This window comes from Triticum aestivum, chromosome 7B (assembly GCF_018294505.1).
Source record: "Triticum aestivum cultivar Chinese Spring chromosome 7B, IWGSC CS RefSeq v2.1, whole genome shotgun sequence".
In the NCBI taxonomy this organism is placed as follows: Eukaryota; Viridiplantae; Streptophyta; class Magnoliopsida; order Poales; family Poaceae; genus Triticum; species Triticum aestivum.
In genome coordinates, this window is record NC_057813.1 from 51818382 (window position 1) to 51830783 (window position 12402).

Sequence of the window (12402 nt, forward strand, 5' to 3'; positions counted from 1 at the left end):
AATCTATGTGCAGGGCAGATTACCATTTTCATATGCTTTCTTAATTTTCTGACATTATATTCCATATGCATGTTATACATGCTGATCGGTCAAGGGAAAGAATAAAACAAAGGGTTGTGCATGTGCTTTCAGATGCATTCTGTTGTACAATGTTTTTGAATGCATTTTGTGCAAGCTTGCTAGATTGCCTATAAGATGCTTGAATAAATGCCTCAACTACGTAACATAATTTTTAGAATGCAAGGGTTATTACTCCCATCTCAGAATATTAGAGTTAGCTATTGCTACCTGCTAGAGTTTGAATATGCCTAATATATGACTGCAACTCTGCATGTAATCCACGTTGACTTCTGTCCTAATTGAGAACTGCATTACACGCTAACCAGTAACCAGTATACCACCTAATTCCAGCCACAACGAAAAGTGTGCCACTGAATTCGTGAAATATACATGTAATGCTGAAATTGCAAAGTCGATAATACTATGAAACAACCACCACTGTATGATTATTCAGTAACCGCTAACAGCGTGAGAAAATGGAATAGCATGTTTCATGCAATTTTACCAAGAACACCAACCATAATTACAAAGCATTATAGATATCGGTTTTGAAAAGGAAACGATCTGGTCTAACTATCAAACATGTATTTCATTTTTTTCAATTAACAATTATTCCTGCAAACATTGTGAATTTATGTAATCATGTACATCCATGTTTTATCATTCTAACACAATGTGAGTCCAGCTACTCTTTCTCATTACATGAACTTTGATCCTATACATTCCTATGATCCCGCAGGACGCGCGGGGAATTGTCTAGTTAAATACAATCAAGCAGAACGTAGGGTTTTACCTCATTTAAGAGGGCCCGAACCTGGGTAAACATAGTGTCCCTTCGTCCACTTTACCATCGATCCTTAGACGCACAATTTGGGCCCCCCCCTACCCGAGATCTACTGGTTTTGAGACCGACATTGATGCTTTCATTGAGAGCTCTATTGTGTAGTCCCGAAAAAGTGATCTATGGCTCACCTAGTCATCAACAACAACATTACCTCTGGAAGGAGCCTGACCCCTGGCCAAACCCTCCAGCTCGGCGGTTTCATCATAGCCGCCCGTACGGCCGTCAAGCCTACAACACCCCCTACGACCGTCGAATACCGTCTCTGCATCGGTCTCGAATACTCCAAAAAGATGGATCCGGTAGATGTCTCATCCTTTAACGAGCCGCTAGACTGCATCGCCGCCCTGGGGGTCTCCATAGATTATGGTCGGATCGGGCTTAAGCTCAACCAAAGGGAGATTTATCGACCGCCGATCACCCACCTGGTTGTGTTTGTTGAGGAACGAGCCGAGGACACTTTTCCACCTATGTTGAGAACCAAATATGTTCAGATCTTCGAACCTCTCGAGCCGGATACTCTTCCTCTAGGTGGGAATCCAAGTCCCCCGAACTCGGGCTCGGGTACAAGATATGGGGAGCACTTGGATCTCCCGGGATCTGAACCAGTCACTTCGAAGATTTTTCAAGCTCCAAGCACTGACGTGGGTCGGGATTCAAATTTAACCCCACCCACCCACCACAATCAAAACTCTCTAGGCAACTCAGGCCCTCCAGACATATACGACCTGATGTATATATGGCAGTAACCTCAGGAAATGGTCCATCACTTTTGAGCCAGATTCCTACTTGTCAAAAACAAGATCAAAGACTGATGCGACGATGATGTAGTCTCGGTCTTCCATCGCAATTGTACTGACAAGGGAATACTGAATGCCCTCGGCCGTCGTCACATACAGACCCTCACGGAACTATCACATGTAGTGCAAAAGTACTGTGCAATGGAAAGCACATGGAAGGCCCAAAAAACTCAACTAGAGTCCACTACCTTCAAGCAGTGTGCGGCCCGGACAAAATGGATGCACCCTAGCGGGCCATCCGATCACTAGTTTGTCCGTAGAAAAAATAAACCCTTTACGGGATATAGGTACGTTCTTTACGAACTCCTCGACAAACCCTGTCCGATACATGTGACTCCTAGCATGGACCCAACCCATAGCCTTCGAGCATGTTGGGTACTCCGGCAGGTAGCAAAGAATGGAGAGGCCATCCTCACCACCATAACTCCAGAGAAATACTCCTCGAAGAGGGACGATTTTAACATCCTCACAGTCTTCAAGACCTTTTCTTCAAATAATCCTGAAAAAGGGTGCTCCGCGACCTCGTCGAAGTCACCAAGTTACCGCACTGAGCCCATTGAACGACACGGAAATAACCTTCACCGCAGAAGACGAACCAAAGGCTCGGTCAGTCCGAGCACCCACCGCCCTAGTCCAAAACCCTATTGCGGATGGCTTCCAGCTTACTAAAGTGCTCATGGACGGTGGAAGTGGGCTTAACCTCATCTATCAAGACACGTTCGACAAAATGCAAATCGATAGGACACGCATTGAGCAAAGCAATACCACCTTTCGAAGCATTATCCCCAGTCGAGAAGCACAATGCTCTAGGAGAATCAAACTGGATGTGGTATTCGGCACGCCCGAGAACTACATGTCCGAAGAGTTGCTCTTTCATATGGTCCCCTTCAGCATCGGGTATCATGCCATCCTCGGATGGGATGCCTTGTCACGCTTCCAGGCTATACCCCATTACGGGCATATGAAGCTTAAAATGCCCGGACCCGACGGAATCATCACAATCTCGAGTGACTCGGACAAAGCACTCCGTGCCGAAAATAAAACCGCATCCTTGGCCCTCGAGGCGTTATCCGAAGCCCTAGCGGCCAAGGAACTAACCACCCTACGGTCCACTGTCGACAAGGACGATGAGATCCTCGACAAGAGACCTAAATGCACCTCTTTCAAGCCAGCAGAGGAAATAGTAAAATTTAGAGGGCACCCGATGGACCCCAATAAGACAGCGTCTATCGGAGCATAGCCGGAGCTGGCGGTGGACGCCTCTTTATGCACATTCTTGCGTGAAAATTGGGATATTTTTGCCTGGCACCCTTCAGATATGCAGGGCATCCCACGTAGGCTGGCCGAACACATCCTAAACATAATCAAGGGTTTCAAACCCGTGAAGCAGACACTGCGGCGATTTTCCGATCCCAAGCGTCAAGCCATGGGAGGAGAGCTAGCCAAACTGCTAGAAGTCGGGTTCATCAGGGAAATCAAACATCCGGATTGGGTGGCCAACTTGGTCATGGTACCAAAGAAGAACAAATCTTGCCGCCTTTGCGTCGACTTCAAAGACCTCAACAAGGCTTGCCCTAAAGATCCTTTCCTGTTGCCCCACATTGACCAGATCATCGATGTAACCGTATGACACGATTCATTGTGTCTCCTAGACGCCTACTCCGGATACCATCAGATTGAAATGAAGGAATCGGATCAGGCTGCAACGGCGTTCATCACCCCGTACGGCCCTTTCTGCTTCAACACTATGCCCTTGTTGGGGAATGTAGCAGAAATTCAAAATTTTCTTACCTTTCGCCAAGATCTATCTATGGAGAAACCAGCAACGAGGGGAAGGTGAGTGCATCTACATACCCTTGTAGATCGCTAAGCGGAAGCGTTCAAGAGAACGGGGTTGAAGGAGTCGTACTCATCGTGATCCAAATCACCGGAGATCCTAGTGCCGAACGGACGGCACCTCCGCGTTCAACACACGTACAACCCGGGGACGTCTCCTTCTTGATCCAGCAAGGGGAGAGGAGAAGTTGAGGGAGAGCTCCGGCAGCACGATGGCGTGGTGGTGGAGCTTGCAGTTCTCCGACAGGGCTTCGCCAAGCACTACGGAGGAGGAGGAGGTGTTGGGGAGGGAGAGGGCTGCGCCAGGGGCAAGGGTGAAGCTCCCATGCGCCTCCCCACTATATATAGGGGTGGATGGGGCTGGTTTCTTGCCCTCCAAGTCCATTGGGGCGTTGGCAAAGGTGGGAGGAAAGAAATCCCATCATTTCCTTCCCCATCGATTGTTATCCCCCCTTTTTAGGGATCTTGATCTTATCCCTTCGGGATATGATCTTATTCCTTCTAAGGGGGGATCTTAGTGCGCCTTGAACAGGGATGTGGGGCCTTGCCCCCACTACCCACGTTCATGTGGGTCCCCCCATGCAGGTGGGCCCCACTCCGGAACCTTCTAGAACCTTCCCGATACAATACCGAAAAATCCCGAACATTTTCCGGTGGCCAAAATAGGACTTCCCATATATAAATCTTTACCTCCGGACCATTCCGGAACTCCTCATGACGTCCGGAATCTCATCCGGGACTCCGAACAACATTCGGTAACTGCACACTAATTCCCATAACAACTCTAGCGTCACCGAACCTTAAGTGTGTAGACCCTACGGGTTCGGGAATCATGCAGACATGACCGAGACAGCTCTCGGGCGAATAACCAACAGCGGGATCTGGATACCCATGTTGGCTCCCACATGTTGCACGATGATCTCATCGGATGAACCACGATGTCAAGGATTCAAGCAATCCCGTATACAATTCCCTTTGTCTAGCGGTATTGTACTTGCCCGAGATTAGATCGTCGGTATGCCGATACCTTGTTCAATCTCGTTACCAGCAAGTCTCTTTACTCGTTCGGTAACACATCATCCCGTGATCAACCCCTTGGTCACATTGTGCACATTATGATGATGTCCTACCGAGTGGGTCCAGAGATACCTTTCCGTCAACCGGAGTGACAAATCCCAGTCTCGATTCGTGCCAACCCAACAGACACTTTCGGAGATACCTGTAGTGCACCTTTATAGCCACCCAGTTACGTTGTGACGTTTGGTACACCCAAAGCATTCCTACGGTATCCGGGAGTTGCACAATCTCATGGTCTAAGGAAATGATACTTGACATTAGAAAAGCTTTAGCATACGAACTACACGATCTTTGTGCTAGGCTTAGGATTGGGTCTTGTCCATCACATCATTCTCCTAATGATGTGATCCTGTTATCAATGACATCCAATGTCCATGGTCAGGAAACCGTAACCATCTATTGATCAACGAGCTAGTCATCTAGAGGCTTACTAGGGACTTGGTGTTGTCTATGTACCCACACATGTATCTGAGTTTCCTATCAATACAATTATAGCATGGATAATAAACGATTATCATGAACAAGGAAATATAATAATAATAACTAATTTATTATTGCCTCTAGGGCATATTTCCAATTCTCTATGTATTTCGCAATTCTCTATGTCATATTGTAAATGTTGCTTCCACGCTCCACTTGGAGCTATTCCAAATGGTTGCTCCACTATACGTATCCGGTTTGCTACTCAGAGTCATTTGGACAGGTGTTAGATCTTGCATCGACGTAACCCTTTACGCCGAACTCTTTATCACCTCCATAATAGAGAAACATGTCCTTTATTTACTCCAAGGACAATTTTAACCGCTGTCCAATGATCCATTCCTAGATCATTCTTGTACCCCTTAACTGACTCATGGCAAGGCACACTTCCAGTGCGGTACACAGCATAGCATACTATAGAGCCTATGTCTGAATCATAGGGGACGACCTTCGTCCTTTCTCTCTCTTCTATAGTGGTCGAGCTTTAACTCTTAACTTCATACCTTACAACTCAGGCAAGAACTCCTTCTTTGACTGATCCATCTTGAACACTTTCAAGATCATGTCAAGGTACGTGCTCATTTGAAAATACCATTCAACGTTTCTGATCTATCCTCATAGATCTTGATGCTCAATGTTCAAGTAGCTTAATCCAGGTCATCCATTGAAAAACACTTTTCAAATAACCCTATATGCTTTACAGAAAAATTCTACATCATTTCTGATCAACAATATGTCAACAACATATACTTATCAGAAATTCTATAGTGCTCCCACTCACTTCTTTGGAAATACAAGTTTCTCATAAACTTTGTATAAACCCAAAATCTTTGATCATCTCATCAAAGCACACATTCCAACTCCAAGATGCTTACTCCAGTCCTTAAAAGGATTGCTGGAGTTTTGCATATTTGTTAGCATTCTTCAGGATTGTCAAAACATTCTGGTTGTATCACATACAACCTTTCCTCAAGAAAATTGTCGAGGAAACAATGTTTTGACATTCTATCTGCAAAATTTCATAAATAATGCAGTAACTGCTAATCCATTTCCAATAGACTCTTAGCATCGCTACGAGTGAGAAAGCCTCACCGTAGTCAACTCCTTGAACTTGTCGGAAAACATCTTAACGACAAGTCGAGCTTTCTTAATGGTGATTCTTACCATCATTGTCTGTCTTCCTTTTAAAATCCATCTGTACCCAATGGCCTTACGACCATCAAGTATTTCTTCCAAAGTCATGGATCCTTTCTTGGATTTTATGGCCTCGAGCCATTCATCGGAATCCGGGCCCACCATCGCTTCTCCATAGCTCGTAGGTTCATTGTTGTCTAGCAACGTGACCTCTAAGACATGATTACTGTACCACTCTGAAGCAGTACGCATCCTTGTCGACCTACGAGGTTTGGTAGTGACTTGATCCGAAGTTTCATGATCACTATCATAAGCTTCTACTTCAATTGGTGTAGGTGCCACAGGAACAACTTCCTGTGCCCTGCTACACACTAGTTGAAGTGATGGTTCAATAACCTTATCAAGTCTCCACCATCCTCCCACTCAATTCTTTCGAGAGAAACTTTTCCTCGAGAAAGGACCCGTTTCTAGAAAGAATTACTTTTTCTTCCGGATCTGAGATAGGAGGTATACCCAACTGTTTTTGGGTGTCCTATGAAGATGCATTTTATCCGCTTTGGGTTCGATCTTATCAACCTGAAACTTTTTCACATAAGCGTCACAGCCCCAAACCTTTATGAAACGACAACTTAGGTTTCTCCAAACCATAGTTCAAACGGTGTATCCCGACGGAATTACATGGTGCCCTATTAAAGTGAGTGTGGTTGTCTCTAATGCCTGACCCATGAACGATAGTGGTAATTCGATAAGAGACATCATGGTACGCACCATATCCAATAGGGTGCAACTATGATGTTCGGACACACCATCACACTATGGTGTTCCAGGCGGTATTAATTGTGAAACAATTTCCATAATGTCTTAATTGCATGCCAAAGCTCGTAACTCAGATACTCATCTCTATGATCATATCATAGACATTTTATCCTCTTGTCACAATGATCTTCAACTTCACTCTGAAATTACTTGAACCATTCAATAATTCAGACTTGTGTTTCATCAAGTAAATATACTCAACATCTACTCGAATCATCTGTGAAGTAAGAACGTAACGATATTCACTGCATGCCTCAGCACTCATTGGACTGCACACATCAAAATGTGTTACTTCCAACAAGTTGCTATCGTGTTCCATCTTACTGAAAACGAGGCTTTTCAGTCATCTTGCCCATGTGGTATGATTTGCATATCTCAAGTGATTCAAAATCAAGTGAGTCCAAACGATCCATCTGCATGGAGTTTCTTCATGCGTATACACCAATAGACATGGTTCGCATGTCTCAAACTTTTCAAAAACGAGTGAGTCCAAAGATCCATCAACATGGAGCTTCTTCATGCGTTTTATACCAATATGACTTACATGGCAGTGCCACAAGTAAGTGGTACTATCATTACTATCTTATATCTTTTGGCATGAAAATGTGTATCACTACGATCGAGATTCAATAAACCATCCCTTTAGGTGCACGACCATTGAAGGTATTATTCAAATAAATAGATGTGACACTCCAAAATTTTTACTTTGGTTTTCAGCAAAAACTTTGTGGTTTTTGAAAAGAGGCCATTAAAATTTTTCCAGAAAACCTTCCTCTTAAAAAACTTTCTCTCCTTTGGCAAGGTTTTTATTCTTGCTTCAAACTTTGGTGTTTGACCTTTTGAAACTTCTTCTCTGTTGGTTCTCTCTCAAAATTATTTTGGGAGTTTAATCTTTTTCTTTTAAAAAGAAACTCCATGAAATTTGGGATTTTCATATCTTGGAACCACCATGACTTGGCATTTTTGCCCATGTGGTAAAACCCCTCCAAAAACCTCCCCTACACCTTGTGATCAACCTAAATTCTCTGTCCCAACTAATCCAAACTGGTTTTGGATTTTTATTCTAATTATTTTTCCCCTCATTTCAATTCTGAAAATTATTTGGAGCCTGAGAGATTTTCAAAGCAAGTGCCCTATTGCATTTGAGTTTTGACCTCAAACCAATTCTCCTGGATTGTCCTTAGCATCCATAACTCAGAACCATCTTGATCCACTCCTCCTCTTTTCAAAATTTTCAAAATTCAGTCTCTGCAAGTTTGGACCAGATTTGCCAAATTTGGTGAAATTCATATCTACACTCCTCCAAAAATTCCACCAAAATTCAGGCAGCCTATTTGAGCAATGAGAAGCCACTCCACCAAAAATCAGCTCAAGGAAAAATCCCTACATGCCTGGATCATTCTGTCGAACACCTTGCATGCACTGTTTTCCTTACACTTTCAGAAATTCAGTTAAATTCAGTTTTCAGTTTCGACAGTTTCAGTCACGCGGCCACAGTGCACTTGGCACGTTGCTCGCGGCCTCGCTTGCTTGTCCGAAGCTTCACACGCGCACTTGGCGCGACCCTGGCATCGGTGGCGCCCTGGCCCGCCTGCGCCGGCGTGTCTTGCGGCGGCCGGCTCCCCGTAACGGCCGACAGGGAGGAGAACGGCGGCGCAACGCCGTTCGGCACCGCCCAAATCCTCTGGTGGCTCCGCGTGGCCTTCTCCGTGCCAGCGCACGCATGCGGCACCGTCGCCGTGGCGCAGCACGCACGGAGCGCGCTCTCTGCCGCCGACGGGCCCGCGCCACCCCGTTCCGTCGAGCTCGACCCAAACACCCAAACCCCGGCCTGTTTAGCACTAAAACGGACCCATTGAACCTCCGTGATGACGCTCGACTCCCTAACCACCCCGACCGAGCACTGCGCCACCGTAATCGCTCGCCGGAAATCTCCGTTCACGGCAACCGCCTCGGGCCGCCTATAAAAAGGGCCCCGAGCTCACCCTCGTGCACGCAGCATCACCACTCCTCACCAAAGCCCCGCCAGGCCACTAGGGGGACCTCGAGGAGGTCTCCTTCCCCAGCCCCGGCCGCCCCGATCCGCCTCGGCCTCCAGCTCGATTCACTTCGGTGAGGCCACCTCCGGCGCCCAAACCTCGTCCGTAGCCCTCTCTTGCACCCAGTAGTCTAACCCCCACCTCAATTGAATCTTTGCAGCCCTCTCCGACGAGCTCCATCCACGCCCGAACCACCGTCCGCCGGAGTGGAGACCGCCGTCGACGTGGTGCTCACCGGCGACCAACACCACCACCCACCGTTGCGGAAGGACACGGTGAGCACATTGGTAACCTCTGATCCCCATGCCTCGCCGTGGATCGCCGCCGGCGACCACAGCAGCTCTCGGGCGCCGACGAGCCTCGTCCCTTCCATTTGAAAATTTAAACATGACAAGTGGGACCCGCTGTCAGCCTCTCTGTCCTTTCTAAACGAAGCGTTATCTGAAAACGCCTTCTGCCAAATGCATTTTCTCTTCGGGCTGGCGTACTCGCTACCGAAGCGTTTTCTGTTTTTATAAACTAGCCCCTGGAAATCTTCTGTTTCATTACAGATAAGTCCCTGGACAAAAACCCTTATAACTTTTAATCAAAAAAGTATTTTTGATTGATTCTTTTTCTGTTCTCTTTAAAATTTTGTCTAGTTTTTTATCAGATTTATTTGAAAAATATTTGGTTTACCTTCTGTGCACTCCTTGGTATTTACGTTAGCGCATATATTTTCTTTAAACCGTAGATACCGAAGGAGGTGACGGAGCCGCGAACTTCACCGAGCTAGGCTCCGACTACTCTGAACCAGGCAAGCATGTTTGAACTTTTGATATGATGAGTGTCTCGGCATGTTTTGCATTTAGTTAGTTTCATGGCATGTTGGTAAGCATACCGATGAACATTATTTTTATGTGATAATAAGGTGAGTGAGTTCAATGATCCATACGTGGATGAATGTGAATATGAATGGCCATGTGTTGGCATGAGGATGGGTACGATGGCAGTGTTGTAGCATGCCAGTCTTACGCCAGACTATGTGACTTCAGTGTCAAACCATATCGGTCCAGTACCTATCATTTCCTTCCTTGTACTACCACATGTTTTCAGCAAGGAATATGGTTTAGTAAGTTGCAAACCACTTTCATGGTACACACCAAAGAGGAGAGGCCGTGATGATGGTTCCATGGCCCTGGATTAAAGCCAGTCATCCAGTCAGGGGGCATGGGTGTTTCCGGTTGGGACCGAGAGGGGGGCACCCCTTAGAGCGCGCGTATATAAATTTGATCCCATGCTATTCGAGATTGTGATCTCCCCGTCTCAAAAGTTTTTCTTGGACGATGACTAGGGTGATTCCTAGCATCGAGAGGTAGGATGGGTGTGTACCGGTTAGCTATGTTTTCTTCCGAAATACCATAAACGGAACTAGTCCTTCGTGACTACGGAAATCCGTTGACTGTGGGAAAATTTTTGTACAAACTCTGCAGAGTCATATATTCCTCCAAATCATCTCTTCCATGTCAAGTTTCATTCCATCTTATCCTAATCAATTGTCAGCTTTGATGATAGAGACTCTGGTGAATCGCATGAGTGCTAAGTCCGATTGAATGATTATCCCTGTGGATGGACTAACCCATTTATTCTCATGGATTGAATGTTTATTATGAGTATTGTTTACTGGTGAATTTAAAGCCCTTTCTGCGATGTCGCTCAGACGTCCGACTGTGGCATTTCTTTTAAAGCCCTTTATGCGATGTCGCTCAGACGTCTGATTGTGGCATTTCTTTTAAAGCCCTTTTTGTGATGTCGCTCAGACGTCCGACTGTGGTATTTCTTTTAAAGCCCTTTATGTGGTGTCGCTAAGACGCCCGACTGTGGCATCATTTTTCCTTATTTTTATTTGTTCACCTTTCGAGGCGTCGCTTCAGACACCCGATGGGTCTTCATTTGTGTTTTGTTGGGATTTCAGGCGGACTACCGCCGTTTCCCCTTTTTCTTACCCCGTTATGCTAATTTTATTTTAATGTGCCTTGCTGAATTAATCATGTCGCATCCATGCATGCATTTATTATATCTTACGTCCGAACTGTCTTGCGAGTACTTTCAAAGTACTCACTGGCTTGTTGATTTGGTCAGATGCTGACGAAGGCGATCTCATGGATGAAGAGTTCGATAGCGAGTCCGACACTTAGAGGAGTCCCAGTCAGTCTCGTGCGACCCTGGATTTGGTCACTGTTTTATATCCGCTTCCGCTACCAAATAAACTTATCGAGCCTCACCTCGACGTTCGATGAAATGATATTCTTAGAGTCTTGTATTTCCCTTCCCGCTGTGTTTTTCCACTACCAACCTACCCATGAGTCAGTAGTATGTCTCCACACCACTGTGTCCTGTCCGCCATTATGTATGATTATTGGCGTGCTTGTAATAATTTGGTTGAGCGACCGCAGTTCAACCCTGTAATATATTTATGCTACTGGCTTGATGTATCAAGAAATTGTCTACCAGTGAGGAGGATTTCTCTCATACTGGACTCAAAAGACTGGTTTATCAATAAATATTTTTATTGGAAAACCGGCCGTGACAAGCTTGGTACCAGAGCCAGGCTGACTGTAGGAAGCCACTAGGTGCGATCGCTAATTAGTTATTAGCATGACAGGGCTATTTTATGCTTTTGCAATTGTAGTCATTTTCTGTCAGTCAGCATAAATTTATGATCTGACCCTGCAGAATTTTGCCTACTTTTGTGGATGGCCGACGTCAGCTGCGAGTCTCAGACCTTCGCCAACGTGCTCGATGGGTTCGTCAAGCTTCTTTCTTCCATCGTTCAGGTCGCGATGGGGCCATCCGTGCGCCCAGTCTTCACACTCTACCAGCACCGAGTCAACGACAGTCTGACCATGCACCAGGCCGCGGTGCAGTTCAGGGGAGGGCGTGGTGAGTTACGCCGCTTCCGGTTCGTGGGAAGAGCCATGCCTACGGAGAGGCATGCTATGCAGATGGCAGCCCGCGAGGCGATAGCTCGTCTCAGGGATGTCCTTCCCGTGATGAAGACTCGTCGTTACCGTTATCTTCCGTGCCATGTGCCTTACACCTGTCACTACGCATACTCCTGCCCCAGAGGAGAACGAGACGAGGCTTTTGAGATGCTCATTGAGTATCTCCGGGCCCTGGAGGCAGCCTTCGACAACCTGGTGGACGACTTCGTAGCTACCCGCATGGACCCAGTCCATGGCTGTGCTGCCAACAGGAGGGAGCTCCTACCAATCGCACCGCCACTGACTTTTGTCTCGTCATCAGCATCTTTTACGCCTGCTCGTCGTCTGCCTTCTAC